Source organism: Nicotiana tabacum, chromosome 9 (assembly GCF_000715075.1).
Source record: "Nicotiana tabacum cultivar K326 chromosome 9, ASM71507v2, whole genome shotgun sequence".
NCBI lineage: Eukaryota > Viridiplantae > Streptophyta > Magnoliopsida > Solanales > Solanaceae > Nicotiana > Nicotiana tabacum.
In genome coordinates, this window is record NC_134088.1 from 42,663,159 (window position 1) to 42,675,520 (window position 12,362).

Below are 12,362 nucleotides of genomic sequence, written 5' to 3' on the forward strand. Positions count from 1 at the left end.
CATGAAGAAGATGCGGAGAAGACACCGTTCACTACGCCTTGGGGAGTTTATTGCTACAGAGTCATGTCGTTCGGCCTCAGGAATGCCGGTGCTACTTACATGAGGGCCATGACGACCCTCTTTTGCAACATGGTCCACAAAGAGATCGATATATATGGATGACATCATCATTAAATCTAGAAACAATACATAACACTTAAACGACCTGAAGAAGTTTTTTGAACGCTTGCGGAAGTACAGTTTGAAGTTAAATCCTGCAAAATGTGCATTCGGAGTCCCTGCCGGAAAAACTGTTAGGTTTCATTATAAGCACCAAAGGGATAGAACTTGATCCTTCAAAGATTAAATCCATTCAAGACTTATCACTGCCTAAGAGCAAGAAGGAGATGATGAGTTTCCTTGGCAGATTAAAAATTACATCAGCAGATTCTGTCACGCCCCGACCTCGGGGAGCGCGACCGGCGCTCAATCAAGATACCCCGGCCGGGCAAGCCTATACAATACCTTTTACCCAACTCGCCCATGAATAAATAGGAGATACATTTATATCATTAATTAAACATCAAGAGGTCATGTGAATAACAATAGTTCACTTCTATTAGTTACGTCATTAACAAGTCCCCAAAACAGTACACTATATATTCGTAGTTAAAGTGGGACAGATAATACAATTATAACAAGTTTAGTTCAACCTTCCAAAAACAGGATACAACCCACACTATGTCTACGGAGCCTCTAACAGAAACAAGACAGTACTACGACAGTGCCAGCAATAAGGCCTCGGCTATACTTCAAAACACTATGTACATGTAACAAGAGATACAGTACCCCGGAATAAAGTGGGGCTCACCAAGTTAGCTGAAGAGAGGGTGTGCTTCTATCACTGATCAATACCACCCGCTATGGAACCACCTGCATTTATTCAAGATGCAGCGCCCCCGGCAAAAGGGACATTAGTACATGTCAAATAGTAGTAGTATGAAAACCAAACATATGCAAGGACTTGGAAATACAACATGAATATGAAGAATCATGGTAACAATAGAAGGCTTAGTTAGCCGTTAAAGCCATAGAAAATTTATTAAGAGCTTTCACTTACATTTATAAATCCTTAAGTCGAGGATCCTCTACAGCTACCTTTACACAAAGTGGCCCTGCCGCCTCACCCTAATATATTCGGGTGGAGGTGCAATCACAATGCCAGAAACTCTACACAAAGCAGCCTCACCGCCTCACCCCAATCTATGCGGGTGGAGGTGTATTCACAATACCACAACTCTACACAAAGAGGCCCTGCCGCCTCACCCCAACGTATGCGGGTGGAGGTGTATTCACAATGCCACACTTTGGATTCCTAAAATGATAATAGTTTATACAAAAGAGTTCCCTTTCAAATCAACCATTTGGCACCTTTGGCCTTGGCAAGAGTAGGTTCATAAGGTTTCATCATATGAGAAATAAGTCTTTAATCACATTGATTTCATACAAGATCTTCTTCCCCAAAGGGTATAACATAATTAAGTCAAAATAGAGAATCGTTAACACACGAGGGTTCTAACACATTATGCCAATCGGGAATCAATTTTACTAGTTTGAATACCCCATATCAATAGCGTTTCAAGTTCGACTACACATGATAGAACTTCACAAGGATTCGGGAATTCCGATACTAGAAGAAGAGTTTAGCATTCATACCTCGCTTTAAGCTTTTCTTAAATTACTATAATGTTTCGGAAATCCTAGCAACTTCACTCTATTTTGAGACATAACAAAATTGAACACGAATTAGGAAGATATTCATGGTTTCAGCTCATTTGAGCATTTTATCAAACACTAGATGTAAAAATTTGATTACAAGGTTCTACCACAAGATTTCCTTCACTCCACAACCCAATCTTTACCCATTTGAGCTCAACAATCTTCCCACAAACCTTATTGGTACATACATGTATAAATAATACTCTCAAACCCAAGAATCACACTCCCCCTTTACCTATCTTCTACCCAAATTCAAAATTGGGGAATCGGGGGAAGAAATTCTTACCTTTTAGAAACCTTAGCAAGTTCCTCTTGATGAAATTACAAGGCTTGATCCAAGTTGAGTAGTGAAATCCTTGAATCCTCCCCTTTCTCTCTCCAGGATAGCTCTCTCCTCTCTCTAAAATATCAGATAACCCCTCAAAAATGACCTCTATAACTAGATAAAATAAAATGGGGTCGGGTTATTAAATTAGAAAAAATGAAGCCCCAACATAGATCTGCGGCCGCATAAGCGACCGCATAACACTTCTGCGGTCCGCAAAATGGGCTGCATAATGGCCCTCCGAATTGGGCACTTCTGCCTCACTCTGCGATCGGTCTGCAGCTCGCAGACCTATTCTGCGGTCACATAATGCACCGCAGAACCTCCCTCTAGAAAGTTTTGAGCTGGGTCTGCGATGGGTTATGCGGCCCGCAAAATGATTAGCGACCGCATAATGGACCGCACAATGGTCCGAAAATTTGCCCAAATTTCTGCCTCAGTCTGCGGCAGATCTGCGATCCCCAGATCAAATCTGCGACCACAGAGTGGACCGCAGAAACGCCCTGCATTTCCAAAAATTTCTTCAACTCCCCAATGTACTGTTCAACCCAAAAAAGTTCGAACCGTAAGAGTCCCTACACTCATCAACACATAAGTCTACTTCGGCACCATGAAACTCCGGTTTTTAGGTATAATATTTTTACGGGGCCTTACAGATTTATAGCCCAGGCAATGGTAATTTGCGAGCCCATGTTCAAGTTGCTGAAAAAGAACGCTGCTACGAAATGGACAGAAGAGTGCCAGAGAGCTTTCAACAAGATCAAGGAGTACTTGTCAAATCCGCCAGTGTTGGTTCCTCCCGAGCCCGGAAAGCCACTATTATTATACTTGTCAATTTTGGACAAGGCATTTGGATACGTGTTGGGAGAACATGATGAGACCGGGAGGAAGGAGCAAGCCATCTAATACATGAGCAAGAAGTTTACACCGTATGAAGCCAAATATACTCTTATAGAGCGAACCTGCTGTGCTTTGACTTGGATCGCCTGGAAGTTGAGGCGCTACATGTCAGCATACACCACACATCTGATATCCCGGCTCGACCTACTCAAGTACATCTTCCAGAAGCAGATGCCTACAGGAAAACTGGTCAAATGGCAGATTCTTCAAAGCGAGTTCGACATTGTATACGTAATGCAGAAGGTTATCAAAGGACAAGCCTTAGCTGACCACCTTCCAGAGAACCCAGTGGACAAGGATTACGAGCCGCTCACTACATACTTTCCGAATGAAGAAGTGTTGTTCGTCGGATAAGACATCGCAGAGTCATACCAAGGTTGGAGAATGTTCTTCGACGGAGCAGCAAGTTTCAAAGGAGTGGGAGTTGGGGCAGTCTTAATTTCACAATCAGGGTAGTATTACCCAGCATCAGCAAATATAAGGTTCCCCTGCACCAATAATATGGCCGATTATGAAGCGTGCATCGTCGGGATTAGGATGGCAGTTGACATGAACATCAAGGAGTTTCTGGTCATAGGAGATTCTGATTTGTTAATACATCAAGTTCAAGGAGAATGGACTACCAAGAATGTCAAGATCCTTCCGTACTTGCATTGCGGATAGGAACTAAGCAAAAAGTTCACCAAGATCGAGTTCAAACATATTCCCAGGATCCAGAACGAGTTTGTTGATGCTCTCGCAACCTTGTCATCCATGATCTAGCATCCAGATAAGAATTACATCGACCCTAATGAGAAAGAAGTCCAGGATTAGCATGCATACTATTCCCGTGTAAATGAAGAGCGAGACGGTAAGCCATGGTACTACGACATCAAGAGGTTTCTGGAAATAAGAGAGTACCCAAATAATGCCACCAATGGTCAGAAGCGAGGGCTCAGAAGGCTAGGAAATCACTTTTTCCTCAACAGGGAAGTCCTGTACAAGAGGACCCCGGACTTGGGTCTTTTAAGATGTGTAGATGCTGCTGAAGCAACTAAATTGCTAGAAGAAGTACATGCAGGGACAAGTGGGCCTCACATGAACGGCTTCACCTTAGCCAAGAATATTTTAAGAGCCATATACTTTTCGATGACCATGGAAAGCGATAGCATTTGCTACGTGCAAAAGTGTTACCAGTGCTGGATTCACGGGGATTACATCTGGGTTCCACCTAATGAGTTGAATGTAATGGGTTCACCTTGGTCGTTTGCCACTTGGGGCATGAACGTAATCGGACCTATAGAGCCCGCCACATCAAATGGACACCGTTTCATCTTGGTAGCCATTGACTACTTCACTAAATGGGTCGAAGCATCCACATACAAGGTCGTCACGAAGAAAGTAGTAGCAGATTTGTTTCGTCACAACATAGTCTGCCAATTTGGGATGTTGGAATCAATCATCACTGACAATGCAGCCAATCTCAACAGTGATCTCATGAGGGAGATTTGTGAGAAATTCAGAATCGTCCATCGTAACTCTACGGCCTACAGATTGCAAATGAATGGGGCAGTTGAAGCAGCCAAAAAAATCAAAAGGATCTTGCGAAAGATAGTGGATAGCCACAGGCAATGGCATGAGAAATTATCCTTCACCTTACTAGGTTATCGTACCACTATGAGAACAACCACTAGGGCAACGGAATACAAGTTTATATATGGAACCGAATTTGTGATACTCGTAGAGGTCGAGATACCGTCTTTAAGGGTCATTCAGGAAGAATAGTCAGATAATGCAAAATGGATACGGGTTAGGCAGGAGCAACTCATGCTCATCGATGAGAAGAGGATGGACGCAGTGTGTCATGGTCAGCTGTATCAAAATAGGATGGCTAGTGCATTCAACAAGAAGGTGAAACCTCATCAATTTACAGTGGGGCAATTGGTTTTGAAGAATATATTCCCTCATCAAGAAGAAGCGAAGGGAACAATTGGCAAGGTCCTTACGTGGTCCATCGAGTATTGTCGGGAGGAGCTCTGAACATAGCAGAAATTAACGGAAGAGTCAGCACAAAGCCCATCAGCTCAGATTCAATCAAGAGATACTACATTTGAAAACAGTAGAGTTAGGTTTTGGTTGTAACAGAACTACGCCTGTCCTGACTTCCCACGGAGGGATACGTAGGCAACCCACGTAGGGTTCGGTTTCTCTCCCCCTTTCTCTTGTAATAGAAAAACCAAATATCAATTTTGTATGTTGCTCAGGAACTATGCCGACTTGATTTCCTCAAAAAGGAATATGCAGGCAATCCTCATTGGATTCGGTCATTTTTTGTAATTGAACTACGTTTTGGCCTGATTCTACTTGGATACGTAGGGTGTCTGAGTCAGACTGGGCCACTTCATTTCAGTCTCGTCATTTTGCATCTATTGTAATCAAACTACGTTTTGACCTGATTCCATTTGGATACGTAGATTGCTTGAGTCAGGCTTGGTCATAATCATAATTTCTTTTTCATTACCCACGAACTACATTCAGACCTGATTCCCTTTCGAATATGTAGGCAACCTGAAAGATTCGGTCACGAACCTAGGAAAACCTTTGTAACACACGTTTAGATTAGGACGCAACCACAAAGGCAAGGAGCTACGTCATCAGAAACATCTTCGAGAATCGACGTCAACGGGACAGAGTCTTCCAGAAGAAACATTCACGCATGATGGAATTTCTAAATATGTCATAATCCGGAACGACAACATTCGCCAAAAAAATGGATTATTTTCAAAAATAAATTCTAAAAGAACTATCATTCAACCTACCAAACTTCATGGAATAACCTCACAAAGACAGGGGCAAAGAAGGGCTATCGTCAACAAAAACCAACCCCCCCCCCCCCCGCTAAGAATTGTTCTTTAAACGTAGGACCGACATGATACATTGAAACGCTGCGGCTCTCTAGGGCAATGACGAATCCACTACACTTTCATAAATACCATATCTCTTTCATTTTTTAAATTATTTCCTCATATGACTAAAGACTAACTCCCAAATCCTTTGCAAGTATTCTGGAACCAGGCCGCCAATAAGTGGAGCATATTGTAAATAGCAAACCGCCTGCTCAACCAAGCGGAGCACTTCATATATAGTGAGCCGCTGACCAGCCAACTGGAGGCATATAAATAAACAATAGTCTTCTCAACCAAGCGGAGCACTTCGTATACAGCGAGTCGTTGGCCCCGCCAATCAGAGCCATGTAAATAGCAAACCGTCAGCTCAATCAATCGGAGTATCCTGTACAAATCGAGTCGTCGGCTTTGCCAATCAAAAGCCCTGTATATAGAAAAATGTTCGCTTCGCCAATGGGAGAGTTCCTCACTGCCACTCCGCCATATTGGAGATTACAAGTAGATAGTCTCAAACCCCGTCGCCAACGTTCTGCCGATCGACGACCGCAATTAGTTTTGCAGTCCAGAGTACCTCTTGGGCATTATCCTTATTTCTTTATCTTTATCTCGAATGTTTTTACGTTTTTCTCATGCAGCTTATAGGCATTTTATATTTTTTCAAGTCATAAACTCCCATTATAAGGAGATACTTTACATTTCAAGTAAACATGTTAAACGGGTCGGGCCAGCCCACTGACAGCCCGGTCCGCTAGGGGGATGGGATGGGTTGGGAAGGGTTAGGGGGGAGCCGGACGGGGGCGGGCCTTTGTTTAGTAACCGATGCCCTGAAAACCGGTTAGCCCGGTTACCCACTACCGGATTTTTACTGAAATACAACCCGGTCCAGCCCGGTTACCGTTAGCCAAAAAAAATATTTAGAAGTTTTTGGCCGTTGCCAACGGTCAAATTCAAAAATGACCGTTGGGCAACGACCATGTTTTTGCAATTTTGGCCATTTCGGCCTACCCCTTAATAAAATAGCCCCTCACCCTTAATAATTAATAAATTATAATTTTAACCTTTTAAAAATTATAATTAGACCCTTTTCTTCTTTATTTTTTCGCACAATTTGCTCTCTTACTTCTCTAATTCTCTCTTGATAATATTGCTTATTTCTCTCAAGTTCTCAATTACCTATTATTTTAATTTTCAACAAATATTTACTTTAGTCACTACAAAATTATAAGTATCAAACATCAAGTATTCAAGTAAAGTGTGGTATCAATATTCAATATCATCAAATATCAATTGAAGTGTGATATCAAATTTAGTGCGGCATCCGGAATCCCAGTACACTCCTTCCATCTCTTTCTCTTCTTTGGTGTATATTTTTATTCTATTATTTAGAATTATTAATTTAGTTTTTTAATTTAATTTACATAATGGATATATTTAGAGCAGCCAAAAAAGCGTGTGCTAGTAGGAGTGGTAGTAGTAAGAGTAAAAATCCTAAAAGATCAAAAGGTGATACTAGTTCTTGTAGTAGTCCGGTTACCCACTACCGGGTTTTTACCGGAATACAACCCAGTCCAGCCCGGTTAAAGTTAGCCAAAAAAATTTAAAATTTTTTGGCCGTTGCCAGCGGTCCAATTCAAAAATGACCGATGGGCAACGATCATTTTTTTGCAATTTTGGCCATTTCGGCCTACGCCTTAAGAAAATAGCTCCTCACCCTTAATAATTAATAAATTATAATTTTAACCTTTTAAAAATTATAAATAGACCCCTTTCTTCTTTATGTTTTCTCACAATTTGCTCTCTTACTACTCTAATTCTCTCTCAATTCTCTCTTGATAATATTGCTTATTGCTCTCAAGTTGTCAATTACCTATTATTTCAAGTTTCATCAAATATTTACTTTAGTCACTACAAAATTATAAGTATCAAATATCAAGTATTCAAGTGAAGTGTGGTATCAATATTCAATATCATCAAATATCAATTGAAGTGTGATATCAAATTTAGTGCGGCATCCGGAAACCCAGTACACTCCTTCCATCTCTTTCTCTTCTTTGGTGTATATTTTTATTCTATTATTTAGAATTATTAATTTAGTTTTTTAATTTAATTTACATAATGTTAGAGCAGCCAAAAAAGCGTGTGCTAGTAGGAGTGGTAGTAGTAAGAGTAAAAATCCTAAAAGATCAAAAGGTGGTACTAGTTCTTGTAGTAGCCCGGTTACCCACTACCGGATTTTTACCGGAATACAACCCAGTCCATCCCGGTTACAGTTAGCCAAAAAACAATTTAAAATATTTTGGCCGTTGCCAACAGTCAAATTCAAAAATGACTGTTGGGCAACGACCATTGTTTTGCAATTTTGGCCATTTCGGCCTACGCCTTAAGAAAATAGCCCCTCACCCTTAATAATAAATAAATTATAATTTTAACCTTTTAAAAATTATAAATAGACCCCTTTCTTCTTTATGTTTTCTCACAATTTGCTCTCTTACTACTCTAATTCTCTCTTGATAATATTGCTTATTGCTCTCAAGTTGTCAATTACCTATTATTTCAAGTTTCATCAAATATTTACTTTAGTCACTATAAAATTATAAGTATCAAATATCAAGTATTCAAGTGAAGCGTGGTATCAATATTCAATATTATCAAATATCAATTGAAGTGTGATATCAAATTTATTGCGGTATCCGAAATTCCAGTACACTCCTTCCATCTCTTTCTCTTCTTTGGTGTATATTTTTATTCTATTATTTAGAATTATTAATTTAGTTTTTTAATTTAATTTACATAATGAATATATTTAGAGCAGCCAAAAAAGCGTGTGCTAGTAGGAGTGGTACTAGTAAGAGTAAAAATCATAAAAGATCAAGAGGTGGTACTAGTTCTTGTAGTAGCCCGGTTACCCACTACCGGGTTTTTACCGAAATACAACCCAGTCCAGCCCGGTTACAGTTAGCCAAAAAAAGATTTAAAATTTTTTGGCCGTTGCAAACGGTCAATTTCAAAATGACCGTTGGGCAACGACCATTTTTTTCCAATTTTGGCCATTTCGGCCTACGCCTTAAGAAAATAGCCCCTCATCCTTAATAATTAATAAATTACAATTTTAACTTTTTAAAAATTATAAATAGACCCCTTTCTTCTTTATGTTTTCTCATAATTTGCTCTCTTACTACTCTAATTCTCTCTCAATTCTCTCTTGATAATATTGCTTATTGCTCTCAAGTTGTCAATTACCTATTAGTTCAAGTTTCATCAAATATTTACTTTAGGCACTACAAAATTATAAGTATCAAATATCAAGTATTCAAGTGAAGTGTGGTATCAATATTCAATATCATCAAATATCAATTGAAGTATGATATCAAATTTAGTGCGACATCCGGAATCCCAGTACACTCTTTCCATCTCTTTCTCTTCTTTGGTGTATATTTTTATTCTATTAGTTAGAATTATTAATTTAGTTTTTTAATTTAATTTACATAATGGGTGTATTTAGTGCAGCCAAAAATGCGTGTGCTAGTAGGAGTGGTAGTAGTAAGAGTAAAAATCCTAAAAAATCAAGAGGTGTTACAAGTTCTTGTAGTAGCCCGGTTACCCACTACCGAGTTTTTACCGAAATACAACCCAGTCAAGCCCGGTTACAGTTAGCCAAAAAAAGATTTAAAATATTTTGGCCGTTGCCAACGGTCCAATTCAAAAATGACCGATGGGCAATGACCATTTTATTGTAATTTTGGCCATTTCGGCCTACGCCTTAAGAAAATAGCCCCTCACCCTTAATAATTAATAAATTAGAATTTTAACCTTTTAAAAATTATAAATAGGCCTCTTTCTTCTTTATATTTTCTCACAATTTGCTCTCTTACTACTCTAATTCTCTCTTGATAATATTGCTTATTGCTCTCAAGTTGTCAATTACCTATTATTTCAAGTTTCATCAAATATGTACTTTAGTCACTACAAAATTATAAGTATCAAATATCAAGTATTCAAGTGAAGTGTGGTATCAATATTCAATATCATCAAATATCAATTAAAGTGTGATATCAAATTTAGTGCGGCATCCGAAATCCCTGCACACTCCTTCCATCTCTTTCTCTTCTTTGGTGTATATTTTTATTCTATTATTTAGAATTATTAATTTAGTTTTTTAATTTAATTTATATAATGGATATATTTAGAGCAGCCAAAATAGCATGTGCTAGTAGGAGTGGTAGTAGTAAGAGTAAAAATCCTAAAAGATCAAGAAGTGGTACTAGTTCTTGTAGTAGCCCGGTTACCCACTACCGGATTTTTACCGGAATACAACCCAGTCCAGCCCGGTTACAGTTAGCCAAAAAAAATTTAAAATTTATTGGTCGTTGCCAACGGTCAAATTCAAAAATAACCGTTGGGCAACGACAATTTTTTTGCAATTTTGGCCATTTCGGCCTACGCCTTAAGAAAATAGCCCCTCACCCTTAATAATAAATAAATTATAATTTTAACCTTTTAAAAATTATAAATAGACCCCTTTCTTCTTTATGTTTTCTCACAATTTGCTCTCTTACTACTCTAATTCTCTCTCAATTCTCTCTTGATAATATTGCTTATTGCTCTCAAGTTGTCAATTACCTATTAGTTCAAGTTTCATCAAATATTTACTTTAGGCACTACAAAATTATAAGTATCAAATATCAAGTATTCAAGTGAAGTGTGGTATCAATATTCAATATCATCAAATATCAATTGAAGTATGATATCAAATTTAGTGCGACATCCGGAATCCCAGTACACTCCTTCCATCTCTTTCTCTTCTTTGGTGTATATTTTTATTCTATTAGTTAGAATTATTAATTTAGTTTTTTAATTTAATTTACATAATGGGTGTATTTAGTGCAGCCAAAAAAGCGTGTGCTAGTAGGAGTGGTAGTAGTAAGAGTAAAAATCCTAAAAAATCAAGAGGTGTTACAAGTTCTTGTAGTAGCCCGGTTACCCACTACCGAGTTTTTACCGAAATACAACCCAGTCAAGCCCGGTTACAGTTAGCCAAAAAAAGATTTAAAATATTTTGGCCGTTGCCAACGGTCCAATTCAAAAATGACCGATGGGCAATGACCATTTTTTTGTAATTTTGGCCATTTCGGCCTACGCCTTAAGAAAATAGCCCCTCACCCTTAATAATTAATAAATTAGAATTTTAACCTTTTAAAAATTATAAATATGCCTCTTTCTTCTTTATGTTTTCTCACAATTATCTCTATTACTACTCTAATTCTCTCTTGATAATATTGCTTATTGCTCTCAAGTTGTCAATTACCTATTATTTCAAGTTTCATCAAATATGTACTTTAGTCACTACAAAATTATAAGTATCAAATATCAAGTATTCAAGTGAAGTGTGGTATCAATATTCAATATCATCAAATATCAATTAAAGTGTGATATCAAATTTAGTGCGGCATCCGAAATCCCTGCACACTCCTTCCATCTCTTTCTCTTCTTTGGTGTATATTTTTATTCTATTATTTAGAATTATTAATTTAGTTTTTTTAATTTAATTTATATAATGGATATATTTAGAGCAGCCAAAATAGCATGTGCTAGTAGGAGTGGTAGTAGTAAGAGTAAAAATCCTAAAAGATCAAGAAGTGGTACTAGTTCTTGTAGTAGCCCGGTTACCCACTACCGGATTTTTACCGGAATACAACCCAGTCCAGCCCGGTTACAGTTAGCCAAAAAAAAAATTTAAAATTTATTGGTCGTTGCCAACGGTCAAATTCAAAAATGACCGTTGGGCAACGACAATTTTTTTGCAATTTTGGCCATTTCGGCCTACGCCATAAGAAAATAGCCCCTCACCCTTAATAATAAATAAATTATAATTTTAACCTTTTAAAAATTATAAATAGACCCATTTCTTCTTTATGTTTTCTCACAATTTGCTCTCTTACTACTCTAATTCTCTCTCAATTCTCTCTTGATAATATTGCTTATTGCTCTCAAGTTGTCAATTACCTATTATTTCAAGTTTCATTAAATATTTACTTTAGTCACTACAAAATTATAAGTATCAAATATCAAGTATTCAAGTAAAGTGTGGTATCAATATTCAATATCATCAAATATCAATTGAAGTGTGATATCAAATTTAGTGCAGCATCCGGAATCCCACTACACTCCTTCGATCTCTTTCTCTTCTTTGGTGTATATTTTTATTCTATTATATAGAATTATTAATTTAGTTTTTTAATTTAATTTACATAATGAAGATATTTAGAGCAGCCAAAAAAACGTATGCTAGTAGGAGTGGTAGTAGTAAGAGTAAAAATCCTAAAAGATCAAGAGGTGGTACTAGTTCTTTTAGTAGCCCGGTTACCCACTATCGGGTTTTTACCGGAATACAACCCAGTCCAGCCCGGTTACAGTTAGCCCAAAAAATATTTAAAATTTGTTGGCCGTTGCCAACGGTCAAATTTATTTTTTTTGCAATTTTTGCCATTTCGGCC